Here is a 12456-nt window from a genome sequence, read left to right as displayed (position 1 = left end):
TGAGGTAGATCGCTCAAAACTGGACATTATAGCTAATCTATATATCTCACAAATTGTTAGAGATATTAAATCACTTCTAGGGCATGCTGGTTTTTATAGAAGATTTATTAAGGACATTAGTACCATTACTAGACCATTGACTAATCTTCTTCAAAAAGGTGTCCCATTTAAGTGGACAGATGAGTGTACAAGTGCCTTTAATAAAATTAAATCATCCCTTACAACTACACATTTCATGCGTCCACCAGATTGGACATTTCCTTTTGAACTAATGTGCGATGCAAGTGATTATGCCATAGGAGCTGTTTTAGGTCAAAGGAAAGATAAACGACCCTATGTCATTCACTATGCGAGTAGAACTATAAACTCGGCTCAAGTGAACTACTCAATAACTGAAAAAGAGTTACTTGCAGTAGTTTTTGCTTTGGATAAGTTTAGGTTCTACTTGTTGGGATCCAAAGTGGTCATTTTCATGGACCACTTGGCTTTGAAATATTTGCTATCTAAGAAGGATGCGAAGCCGAGACTTTTGAGATGGATCCTCCTACTGTAAGAATTTGACTTAGAGATAAAAGATAATAAAGAAGTAGAAAATGTAGTGGCTGATCACCTTTCCAGATTAGTGTTAGATGATTCTATTGAGGAGAAGTATATCTAGGACACTTTCTCTGATAAATAATTATTTGCAATCTCCAAATTGCCTTGGTATGCAGATATAGTGAACTATCTTGTAACGGGAAAAATGCCCTATCATTAGAAGTCACAAGATAGGAAGCGTTTTGAAACTGAGTTTAGGAACTTCTTCTAGGATGACCCGTATTTATATAAATATGGGACTGATTAGATTTTTAGACGTTGTGTTCTAGAGGATGAAGTTCAAAGTGTTATTTCATTTTGTCACATGGAAGTATGTGATGGCCATTTTTTTGCAAAGAAAACCACTGCAAAAATCTTACAGTGTGGTTTTTACTGGCCCACCATATTTAAAGACACCCATGCTTTCTATGTTACTTGTGATGGATGTCAAAGGTTGGGAAGAGTGTCCCGACCCAACATGATGTCTTTATCCCCAATTTTACCATTGGAGATATTTGATTGTTGGAGGTATTAATTTTATGGGTCTATTTCCATCTTCTTTTGAATTTCTTTATATATTGGTTGGTGTGGACTATATTTCAAAGTAGATTGAGGCAGTTCCAAGTAGGACCAATGACAACAAAGTGGTCATACGATTCCTCAAGAAAAATATTTTTTCTAGATTTGGAACTCCAAATGCCATCATTAGTGATGGCAGGTCTCACTTTTGTAGTAGGACATTTGGGGCTTTGATGAAGAAATATGACATCAAGTATAAAGTGAGCACCTCATACTACCCATAAACGAGTGGGCAAGTTGAGATTTCTAATTGGGAAATTAAATATATTTTAGAAAAAACTATAAGGCCAGATAGGAAGGATTGGTCCCTCAGATTATCTGATGCTCTATGGGCTTATAGGACTGCTTATAGGACCCCGATTGGAATGTCCTCATACAGATTGGTATATGGGAAGGCTTGCCACTTGCTTATGGAATTGGAATATTGAGCCTACTGGGCAATAAAGAAATTAAACTTTAACATGGACCAAGCAAGTGGACAAAGGAAATTAGAGTTAAATGAATTAGAGGAGCTGAGGAGAGACTCCTATGAAAATTCTAAAATCTACAAAGAGAGGACTAAAGCTTTTCATGACAAAAATATCCTGAGGAAGAATTTTGAACCTCAGCAAAATGTCTTATTGTACAATTCCCATTTACAGTTCTTCTCGAAAAAGTTATGATCAAGATGGAGAGGCCCCTTCATTGTGAAGAATGTTTATACTCATGAGGCTGTTGAAATTGAGAATCCACGTAATGGTAATGTGTATAAGATTAATAGTCAGAGATTGAAGCCTTATGTGAAAAACTTTCATTTGGGAGAGGAGTCCGTCCCTCTTCATAAGCCAGAATATTCAGATTGATGCTCTTAGTCTGACGGAGCATTTATGTAGGATTTGTATCATATTCAATTTTTTTTAGTGTCACATAGCAGGTGAGTTATTCATGGCAGGTACAATCCACCCTTTCTTTTATTTTTATTATTCTTTGCATTATATTATCATTACATTGGGGACAATGTAGATTTTAGGTTGAGGGATGTGGATAGTCATCCATGTGAGGTTTTTTTTTTTCAACATTTTCAAAATAATATATACAAGAATGTGAACATGATATTATGTGAATTTCAAAAACAAAGTTAATACTTAGTCTAAGTTGATAGTAGTCGGAATTCTGATAACTGAAAATTATAGACTTGTTTTCAATTATCTGATCACTAGTTTAAAATGAGTTTAATTTAATGTACTAAATTCACAATACACCCTAGTTAACTAAGTGAGGAATATGATATGTGAACTAGAATAACAAATTTTGATTCAAACAAGGTTGAATGATCTAGTACCATTGATATATGCTTAAAAGAGAGAACATTGAAGAAAAAAAAAGTGATGAAAAAATAAAATTTTATTATAGAGCATGAATGCAATGACCATAATAATCGTGTCAGTAATTCGGAGTAAGGATACCCAAGTATCCATTACTGTTACTATTAAAAGTACGATACCTTAGGTTATGAAGCAAACCCGGTGGGAATCCTCATCTAAGGGTGGTCTATAATAATGAGGATATGATGATAAAAGAAGAAATGTCATGAAGAAAATGAGATAACTAAAGATTTCATATTCTTGGAATGATTGAAAGGAGTTAGGATAGAGAACATGCATATTTCTCAAAGTTAGACTAGTGTCACTGAGCACTTAAGTATATTGGATCATAACTATTCTAAATTTTGATTAGGTCTCTGAACTCAAGGATATAATGAATTAGGAAATTGAGATTCTAACTAACTTCAGACTTAGGGTAAGTATTGTTTTATTTTGAAATTCATATGATTAATGGAGGCATAATTGTATAAATTTCCAAGTGTTGAACTATTTTTCATATTTTCAATGTTTGTGGGTAACATTTCTGGAAACCCTCACGAGACTATAACTTATCCATTAGGGGAAAACCTAGGGGTTTAAAGGCTTGTTGTATATGCTAAATGTAATCGAGATTACCTACGAAAGTGGTGTAGTTAGAATTTTTTTCATTTTAATTTTATTTCAAAAATTAGTTTTTATTTTTATTTTTATTTTTCTTTGCGTATTTTATTCGAGACTAACAAAATGCTGGGGGGGGGGGGGGGGTTGAGACTCAAATATTGCATAATTTTTCCCATTTATATCTTAGTTTTATGAACATGAATCAACTTAATATTTTATTTTACTTGTTTATGTGTTGCAAGGTGAGTTTAAGAGTTTGGATTGAAAAAGGGTGCTAAAAAGCATGAATTTGATGCTCAAGAATCACCAAGGCAATGGATGGATCATAGGAGATCAAGATTGAAGAATTTACATACTAAAGATCCAAGAAAACTAAGTGAGGAATGAAAAGAATCAAAAATTTAAAGTAAAGAATCCTGAAATCGTCTTGAAAAAGTGTATTTTGAAGTTCTGAAATCTATTTTGGGAAACTGTGCACCGTGAAGACTATTTTAATGAAATTGTGCAGCGAGAAGTCTATTTTAAGAAACTGCGTAAATTTGAGGCGGTTTCTAGAGTTTTCCAACTTTGTACGAAAATTGGAGTTCCCCACTTATAAATATGGCTTCCTAGGGCATTCCTAAGCATCATTCAAGACATCCCAAAGTAAAATTTAGGATTTTTAAAGAGTTTTTAATTTTATTAAAGTTTTAGAAGTTGTTTTTTTTAAAAAATTTTTTAGATATTTTCTATTTGCATTTTTTTCTTATTGCTTTTTATTTCTGTAATTTAATTGCGTTCTTCTAAGTTCCTTCTAGCCTAAGCTAGAAGGAAAGCACATGGGTTTAATAATTTTTTAAGTTATGATGATTGATTATTTTAATGATGAGAAGAATGGTGTATGCATGTTATCTATTATTTAGGTTTTGTTTTTGATCCTATTGTGAGATCCATATGTTTCCATCATATGAGATCTACATTAATGGATAGGCTTACCCTAGATCAATCAGATTTCCTAGATAGGAGAGGTTCTCAACCTGCTATATTTATTTGATTTTCATTATCTCATGGATATTGAATACTTAAAATCACTGGCGCTTGAGAATATATGTCAATGGTGCAAATCCATGATTTTCTAATATTTTATATCATATATTAAAATATTTAAACTATTTTATTTTCTGATTAGGCTGACCATATTGCTCAAATCCTACTTGTGTTATCCAAGTCATCATGATTTTGGAACATTAACCTATGTGTGGAACTTTGAAGCTTGGGTGTTATTTTAATTTAGTTGAATTACATCCATTTAAAAATCCCCAAATCAAATCATCAGTTTAGTTTTTATTACTTAGTTGGTTTTGCATTTGATTTTTTTCTTCTCGCAATTCATCTCCATGTGGGATCGACCCTGTATTTACAGGATACTTATGAACCTCTGCACTTGGAGGCAAGCAATCAAGTTTTTGACCCTGTCTGTGTTAGTATCAATCAATCAAGGGGACAACCTCCTCGCTTCAACAATCAACCAGGGGCAAACCCTACCCGTGTTAGCATCAATCATTCAAGGGGACAACCTCCCTGCTCAAATAATCAACCAGGGTCACACCCTGCCTATCTCAACATCAATCAATCAAGTGGACAACCTCCCCACTCTACAATCAAGCAGGGGCACACCCTGTCCATCTTAGTATTGATCAATTAAGGGGACAAATTCCCCGCTTCAATAATCACCCAGGGGTATAACTTGCTCATCTTAGCATCAGTCAACTAGGGGCATTACGTGCACACAATACCAACATTATTATCCATGTTAGCGCCATCAGTTAACAACTAGGGACAAAAGCCCCCACCATTTAGGCATAAAAATGAGAGACAAAATGAGCATGTCTTCTTAGCCATAGACGTACAATGCTCCAATAAGGACATCCCACACCATAGTCTCAAGTTCGAGATGGTGAATTACATTCCTCTTGCATGTCCCATCCGATTAAACTACTTACTTCCTGGCGAGCACCAAATCTTTTACTACTAGCTTGAATATCAAGGCTCGACCCCAATCACTAAGGATCAAAAGAACATGAACAGGAGAAGACCAAGATATCATCATCCTCCAGGCAAGAAACCAAAGCACGAGGGCACTAAAAGAAAACAAGGTCATTAAAAGGAGGACAGTCCTTTCACTTGCACAACAATCCCATCTGATGATACAAAGGACTCGAACACGGGGGATGAATTGCTCCTGATTAATTGGATCATAATCTGGTCCCACATGAGTTGGAAGAACCCGAGGAGCTGCAATCCATTGGGGATGAACCATGAGAAATCACATCCGACACTGACTCGGAGCTCAACCTTAGACTCATCTTCACATTTAGGCACAACGATGGGGCCCAATCTACTTATCCCTTCGGCCCTGCCTCCTAAGGGGAAGGAGTGCAGGGCAGTAACAAGTTTATAGCCCCTAGACGGTAAGAAAAGCGAATAGCACATGGCTCTCCAAGCCAGATCAAGCAACCCCTGGTTCGCGTTGCCATCTCACTCAAGGTCCCTTATAGAAAAAACTTTCAAAAATAAAAAATTTCAAAAATTCAAAACACCAAATATTTAAAAAAAATTAGATATTTACAAATTTTTAAAAATAAAAAATTTTCAAAACCCAAAAAAAAAATAGAGAATGCTTTTAAAAAATCACAAGCAATAAAGTGCTTAGTCTTTCTGTCAAAGAACTTGAGTATGAAGTCAACTTATATGATTTCGATCTAGAGTTGGACTTTGAACTCAAGGGTTAGTATAAAGCTGATGATGTGGAAGATGATGAATCGACTCTTAAACTAGAGGGTCTCCTCAGAAAGTTCAAAACCAAAAGCAAATGTCCTCCATAAAATTTCAAAATTGTAAGCCAGGATCCCTTGAAACTCTTAAGGAAGTGCGCATTGCGAATCCTTGTCCCCAGAAAATGAATAAAGAATGATGGAATTCTTGAAGTCATGACTGCCCAATATTGTATCCTATGAACACTTGTTTGGATTCGATAGAAAACTTGTTAACAAAGTCTAAAATGAAGCCTATCAACCATAAGCTGTGAAGATCATGCTTGCATTCCACATCAGAAAGTACTTCAAGTGTTAGGAGAGTGCACATTGGATCCATGTGTATGCTTCAAAACTCTATAACCAGGCAAGGTCCTAGACATCCTCTATGCAGAATATCGACATCAGTAGAAAAGTCTAGCTAACAACATTTAATAGTCATGAGTTCATACTTATGATGATCAATTACTTTGTAAAAAATAAAAATAAAAATGAATGGAGGCAGCATCCCACATCTCACACGACGACAAACGTGAAGAACAACATCATTAGTCGCTATAAGAACCCATATGTCGTCATCATTGACAATAGCACAACCTTTGGGCCAATCACAAATCCATACACAACTACAGGTGAAATTCTTTATAAGCTTATGAAACGAAAACAATCCTAAGAGTTTAAGTAAAAATCTCACGAAGAGTGAATTCGAGGAAAGAAAAGTTAGATTGGGTTTACAACTAGTACGCCGCATCTATCAGACTCAAGGAGCAAGTTTAGAGCTCACATAAAAGATCTGAAGAGTTCTTCCAAAGAGCGCCCTTTGACTCACCAACCTCGGTCAAGAATCTTTTGGAGCCCATTGATGCCGATAATAGGTAAGCTTATCTAACCATGTCAAGATTTACAATAGCGAAGCTAAAGTTAACTGACTAAAGTTGGTCATCATGAGAATCACTCCCTCCAGTCCCCAAATAAGTGTTTCAATAGGAAGGGCCTGAGAATATAAAAAGAGAGAGAAAAAGAAGAAACAATTACAAAATAAGAGCGCATAGTTCAAGATAGCAAAAAAAGAAAAAAAAAGAAAAAAAGAGAAAGAAATGAGGACAAAATAAAAGCGCGTAGTCTAAGAAAGTTAAAAAAAGAAAAGGAAAAAACAGAAAAAAAATCTTACCTAAGAAGCTCATCCCCACTCTTATACTCTCAGGACGATCTCAGCTTGAGTCAACAACTTTGCTATCATGACTCAAGACAAGGAAGGAAGAGCTACTAGTCGGCCGGTAAAGATGAAAGTTTGATCCCTCAATTGCTACAGATCAAAGAAAAAGAAAAGAAGAAGAAGAAGAAAGCATGCCTAATCAAAATGAGTGAAGTGAAAACCCGAAAGGGTGCTTCGAGTAAAAATAATGGGCACGCAACGGACTTGGTGAAAATATGAAAGGGTACCATGGGTAAAAACAACAAAGTTGCTAAGGGGTAGACAAGATCAAATACCCAAGACATGGTGGAAACCTGAAAGGGCATCACGGGAAGAAAATGAAGGGCAAGCCGAACGTAGCGAAAACTTGAAAGAGTGTTGTGGGCAATATTGGCAAGTTAAAAAGAAAGAAAGAAAAAAGTAGGTACATGAAAGATCCAACCAACACAAAGATTCAACAGATGCGAGGACGACAAGAATGAGTCAAGAATTATTTTAAGCTCTTCCCAAATTCTAGGGGCAAGATACCATTGTGCACTACCTTAAAGTGATCGGAAACCTTAGTGAACAATTAGAAAATTGATTATAACATCTAGCTGAGTCAACATTATGATTCCTACATTTACGGGTACAACAAGTACAAACCACATATATACAGACAACACAAGGCTCAAAATTTTCAAAATCTTTATTTTCATTTCATCATATGGCTTTTTACATGTATATGTCTTTCCTTTTCTTATAAAAATAAAGTACAATGCTTTTCGTACCATACAAAAAAGCGCGTACATACGGCCCAATAAATCCAAAAACCAAGCATAAACTCTCAGTCTTTGTTGGAATCCCCAAAAGGTAAGTATCTCTCCCCATGATCTAATAATCCTCTTACTAAAAGTGCTCTTTCTCTTCACAGGTGCGGAAGCTCATTAACCACAAAGGCATCTCACTTGCTGGCATAAGCTAATGTGTGAAAATGGGCAGTTAGCATGCCATGGCCTATAAAATCATCGTGTCAATCAAGAGAACACCAAGAGACAAACACGATGAGGTAAGTTTACATATTCCAATAAAAACCAACATCAATTGTGATTGTCGATTCGCGATCTGATGGAGTGGATCATTTTTAAAAAGTTTAAAAATATCTCAATAAAAACCAGCATCAATCGTGACCATCAACTAGTGATCCGATGGGCTGGATCTTTCGATAAAAACTAGCATCAATCGCGATCGTTGATTTGTGATCCGTTGGACTGGATCCTTTTCAAAATTCTAATAAAAACCAAAATCGATCACGACGGTCGATTCGTGATCCAATGAACTGAATCCTTTTCAAAATCTAAAAATGCTAGCATTGATCGCGATTGTCAACTTGCGATCCGATGGAATGGATCCTTTCAATAAAAGCCAGCATCAATTGCGACTGTTGATTCGTGATCTGATGGACTGGATCCTTCTTAAAATTCCAATAAAAACTAGCATTGATCGCAATCGTCGATTCTCAATCCAATGGATTAGATCCTTTTCAAAAATATCTAAAGCACCAGCATCAATCGTGATGTCAACTTGCGATCCAATGAACTGGATCCTCTCAATAAAAACCAACATCGATCTCGACCATCGATTTACAATCCGATGGACTGGATCATTCTAAAAAAAAATTAGCATCGAACAAGATAGCCAACCCACGATCCGATGGTGTAACACCCCGGTTTTTGAAACTTGAGCATACTACTCATTTCCCGAAAGCCTGAGTATTGACCTTTAAAATTCATGTCTAAATTTAAACAATCTTGTCATTAATCAGAGTTAGTAGCAATTACTAGCGGAGTAAACCATGCATTAAGTAAAAGTTTTCCATTCATAACAAAAATCCAATTATAGTGCTTGTACAAGACTCATACAACTCAAATACCAATAGTACACCAATCTGAAATGGAGATCTATCAACTAATGATGAAGCTCAATATGTGCCACTGGGACCTCGTCTAGTTGCCCGATTTGTTCCAACAACCAAGTGAACAACATCGGTTCGCTGTACACCTGCATCAATCGATACATTTTGATAGTGGTAATGGCTATCGTAGTGAGGAATACCATCTAAGATTACACACTCATTATTCATAATCTAGTATAGTTCGCAAGACATAGAAAGCAACATATTAAACAATGGAATTCAAAATCATGATCATATACTCAGAAATATAGCCAACTAACATAATTTCACCATTAGAAAAATGTAGTAGCAATTACAGTACGAATGAATATATCCAGATAGTCAGATAATCAACATATGACTTTTTATTTCACCCGAAAATCATGTTGTATGCGAACTCCGCAAGATGACCAGAAAATCAACAACTGCGCTTCATCCGAAAATCGTATAGAATTCTGCAAAGTGACTAGAAAATCAATAAATGAACTTCGGCTTCACTGAGAAACCATATGAACTTCATAAGGTGACTAGAAAGTCAACAATTAAACTTCAACTTCACCCAAAAATCATAATACAAGTGAAATCCTCAAGGTGAATAGAAAATTAACCCATGAACTCCGGTGTCACTCAGAAATCATATGAACTTCATAAGGTAACTAAAAAAACAATAAATGAACTTCAACTTCACTTGGAAATCATATTGAACTCCGCATAATGACCCAGAAATCAATAAGTTTATAAAAATATTTCATCAACATCACAAAGGGAAAATATTTGATCCAAGCTACATATGGAAAATATCCAATCAAAACCACATAGGGCAAATATTCAATCAAAGTCACATATGGCAAATAGTCCATCAAAGGATGCAATAAAAATGGGTTGTCCACAAAATCCGCATAGGTACAAATGATCCGTGAGTACAAATGATCCGTGAGAAGGTAAGTCCACAAAAAATTCTATTCAATCCATTAGAAATATGCTCTAAGACTCTCAAAAATATCATCAAGTAATCAAAGTGGCAAGCATCTAATTGATTAACAAAATTTATAATTTGAGATAACATGTGTCAATCAAATCATTCATGCTTACTAGAATTAAAGAGATATGTCAAGTATTCAATTCAAGAAGCAATTGCGTAACAGATTAGCATATTCATGTAGCGAGACAAGTAGATTAATCAAGTGACTCAAAATATTCTAAATATAATAGATTAAAATTAACATCATCTATATCAAGATTAATAAACTTAAGTGAAAAGCTTAAAGGGGAAGTCCTCACCTCAATCAATTCAAGATGAAATCAACTTGAATCACTCCAATATGCATAAATCCAACCTAGTATCCACACCAACCTGACTTAGACTTGAATCAATTCAAGCAAAGAAGATCTACACAGGTGAGATTTAAATCCTTACAAATAAATAGAGATTTAAGAAATAATATCTTATTATACAAGATTTGACATGTAATAGTAATGAGGCTTGATTACCTAGTTGAGCTTGACTCGATTTAACTTGACTCGGCTCCCAACAGTCCTAGCTATGATGAACTTTGTGGAACTCGCTGAGTTAACTCGGCAGCGAGCCAACAAGCCTCTTCCTTTCTCTTCTACTTACCTCTATTTACTAAAACAACTTGAATCTAGACTCAACTTGATTAAGTTCTAGTGAGTCAGTGACTTGGCTCAAGTAAACTAGTCGACTCGAGTTTGATTCAACAGGCAGATCTCCTACTCTCTCTCTCTCTCTCTCTCTCTCTCTCTCTCTCTCTCTCTCTTCTCTTTCTTCTCCCTGTCTTATCCTTTTCTCAGCTCGATCAATAACCTAACTCAGACCGAACTTTGTCCAGACCTGGCAACGAACTCGTCAGGTAGCTGAGTTGACTTGATCACACTCGATAGACCCCCACGCCCTCTGATCTTCTTCTTCATCTCTTCCTCTTTCCTTTCCTTTCCTTTCCTTTCTCTTCTCTTTCTCCACAGCTAGACCTGCAAGGAAACTAGACCTAAACAGGTCTAATGCTAAGGTGAACTCGACCCAATCCAAGGGCAGCGAGTCAGTGGCCCAGTGGATGACTTGAAATCTTGACCACAAAACTAATGGGATGACAGATCCGATCAATCATGGATCTGAATCTTGACCACAAATCCATGGGACGATGGATTTGATCGATCAGGGATCAGAATCTTGACCACGAAACTCATGGGATGACAGACTTGATTGGTCACAAATCGAAATACTGACCGTCATCCATGAATAGATCTGCATCATTCATCATGAAGGACGGAGTTGATCATAACCAACGATCTGAATTAGCCTAAAAAAATTGAGTCTGATTAGCCTGTGAGATGATAGAACCGATCAACAATCTCTAATCAGACTCTTGATCATGACCACTAATCAGACTTTTGATCACGACTACTAATCAAACTTGCATTAAATAAATCATCCCCAATAAATTTTAGTCTTGATTGTGATAACCAAAATCCAAGCAATAAAGTACAAAATCCTAAAAATCTACAATCTCCATCATGACCAGCATACGCACTAGCTCTCACATGTTTCAATAAAAACCAGCATACTTGAAGTCCCATAAGCATCCCCAGTGGAGACAACTAGTAAGCTGGTCACAATTTAAAATTATTTTGCAATAAAACTCTCATGGAGTATCACTCCCTAGAGTGGAGCAACTTTTAAAATCACAAAACATTTGCATAATAAAGTGTCAGACTTCTAAGGCACTGAGAGATCTTCCATATCTCTAGCTGGGAGTAAGCTTAAAATAAAATAAGATCCCATATCTCACGATTTTCTCGGAGATTATCAAATCCGAATGCACATCAAAATATGATCAGATTGAACTATAGTGTTAACTCCATTGTATCAAATGCTAATGTTTTGAAAAGAGGATAGGCCAAGACTTGTAAGAAGAAATCATCGAAATGGTGAAAAAAATAAATTGTAACTTCAATGTCAAAATCAGGAGATTGCATGGAAGTATGTCACCTGCACATACCTAAACGTGGATGCTTGCAGAATTTAATCGAGTCCAAATCGGAAAAGTGAGTTCCCCATATGGCTGCAGAAAGTGTAGGGCAGCTAATCACTTTGATGATCAAACAAAATAAGTACTCCTGGGGTGATCTGGGAAGCAACGGATAATCTAGTACCGAGTCAATATCCATGTAAGGTTGTAGAAAGTGCATGGGCTCTACTGTACCTTTTCGATGTTAGTACCGATTAAGAGTGAAAGGATTACGATTGACGACCCTCTCAAGGACAATCACAATGTTTCCCTCAAACCCTTACAATATGTGCAAGTTATTTATTTCTAGGCAACCAGTTGATATAGGAAAAAATATGCAGGCATCGAATCCAGATCGCAATTCATGAATGACTGGTAAAGGCGGGGTGTC

The sequence above is a fragment of the Magnolia sinica genome, chromosome 18 (assembly GCF_029962835.1).
Source record: "Magnolia sinica isolate HGM2019 chromosome 18, MsV1, whole genome shotgun sequence".
NCBI classification, from domain to species: domain Eukaryota; kingdom Viridiplantae; phylum Streptophyta; class Magnoliopsida; order Magnoliales; family Magnoliaceae; genus Magnolia; species Magnolia sinica.
Note: the sequence above shows the minus strand (reverse complement) of the source record.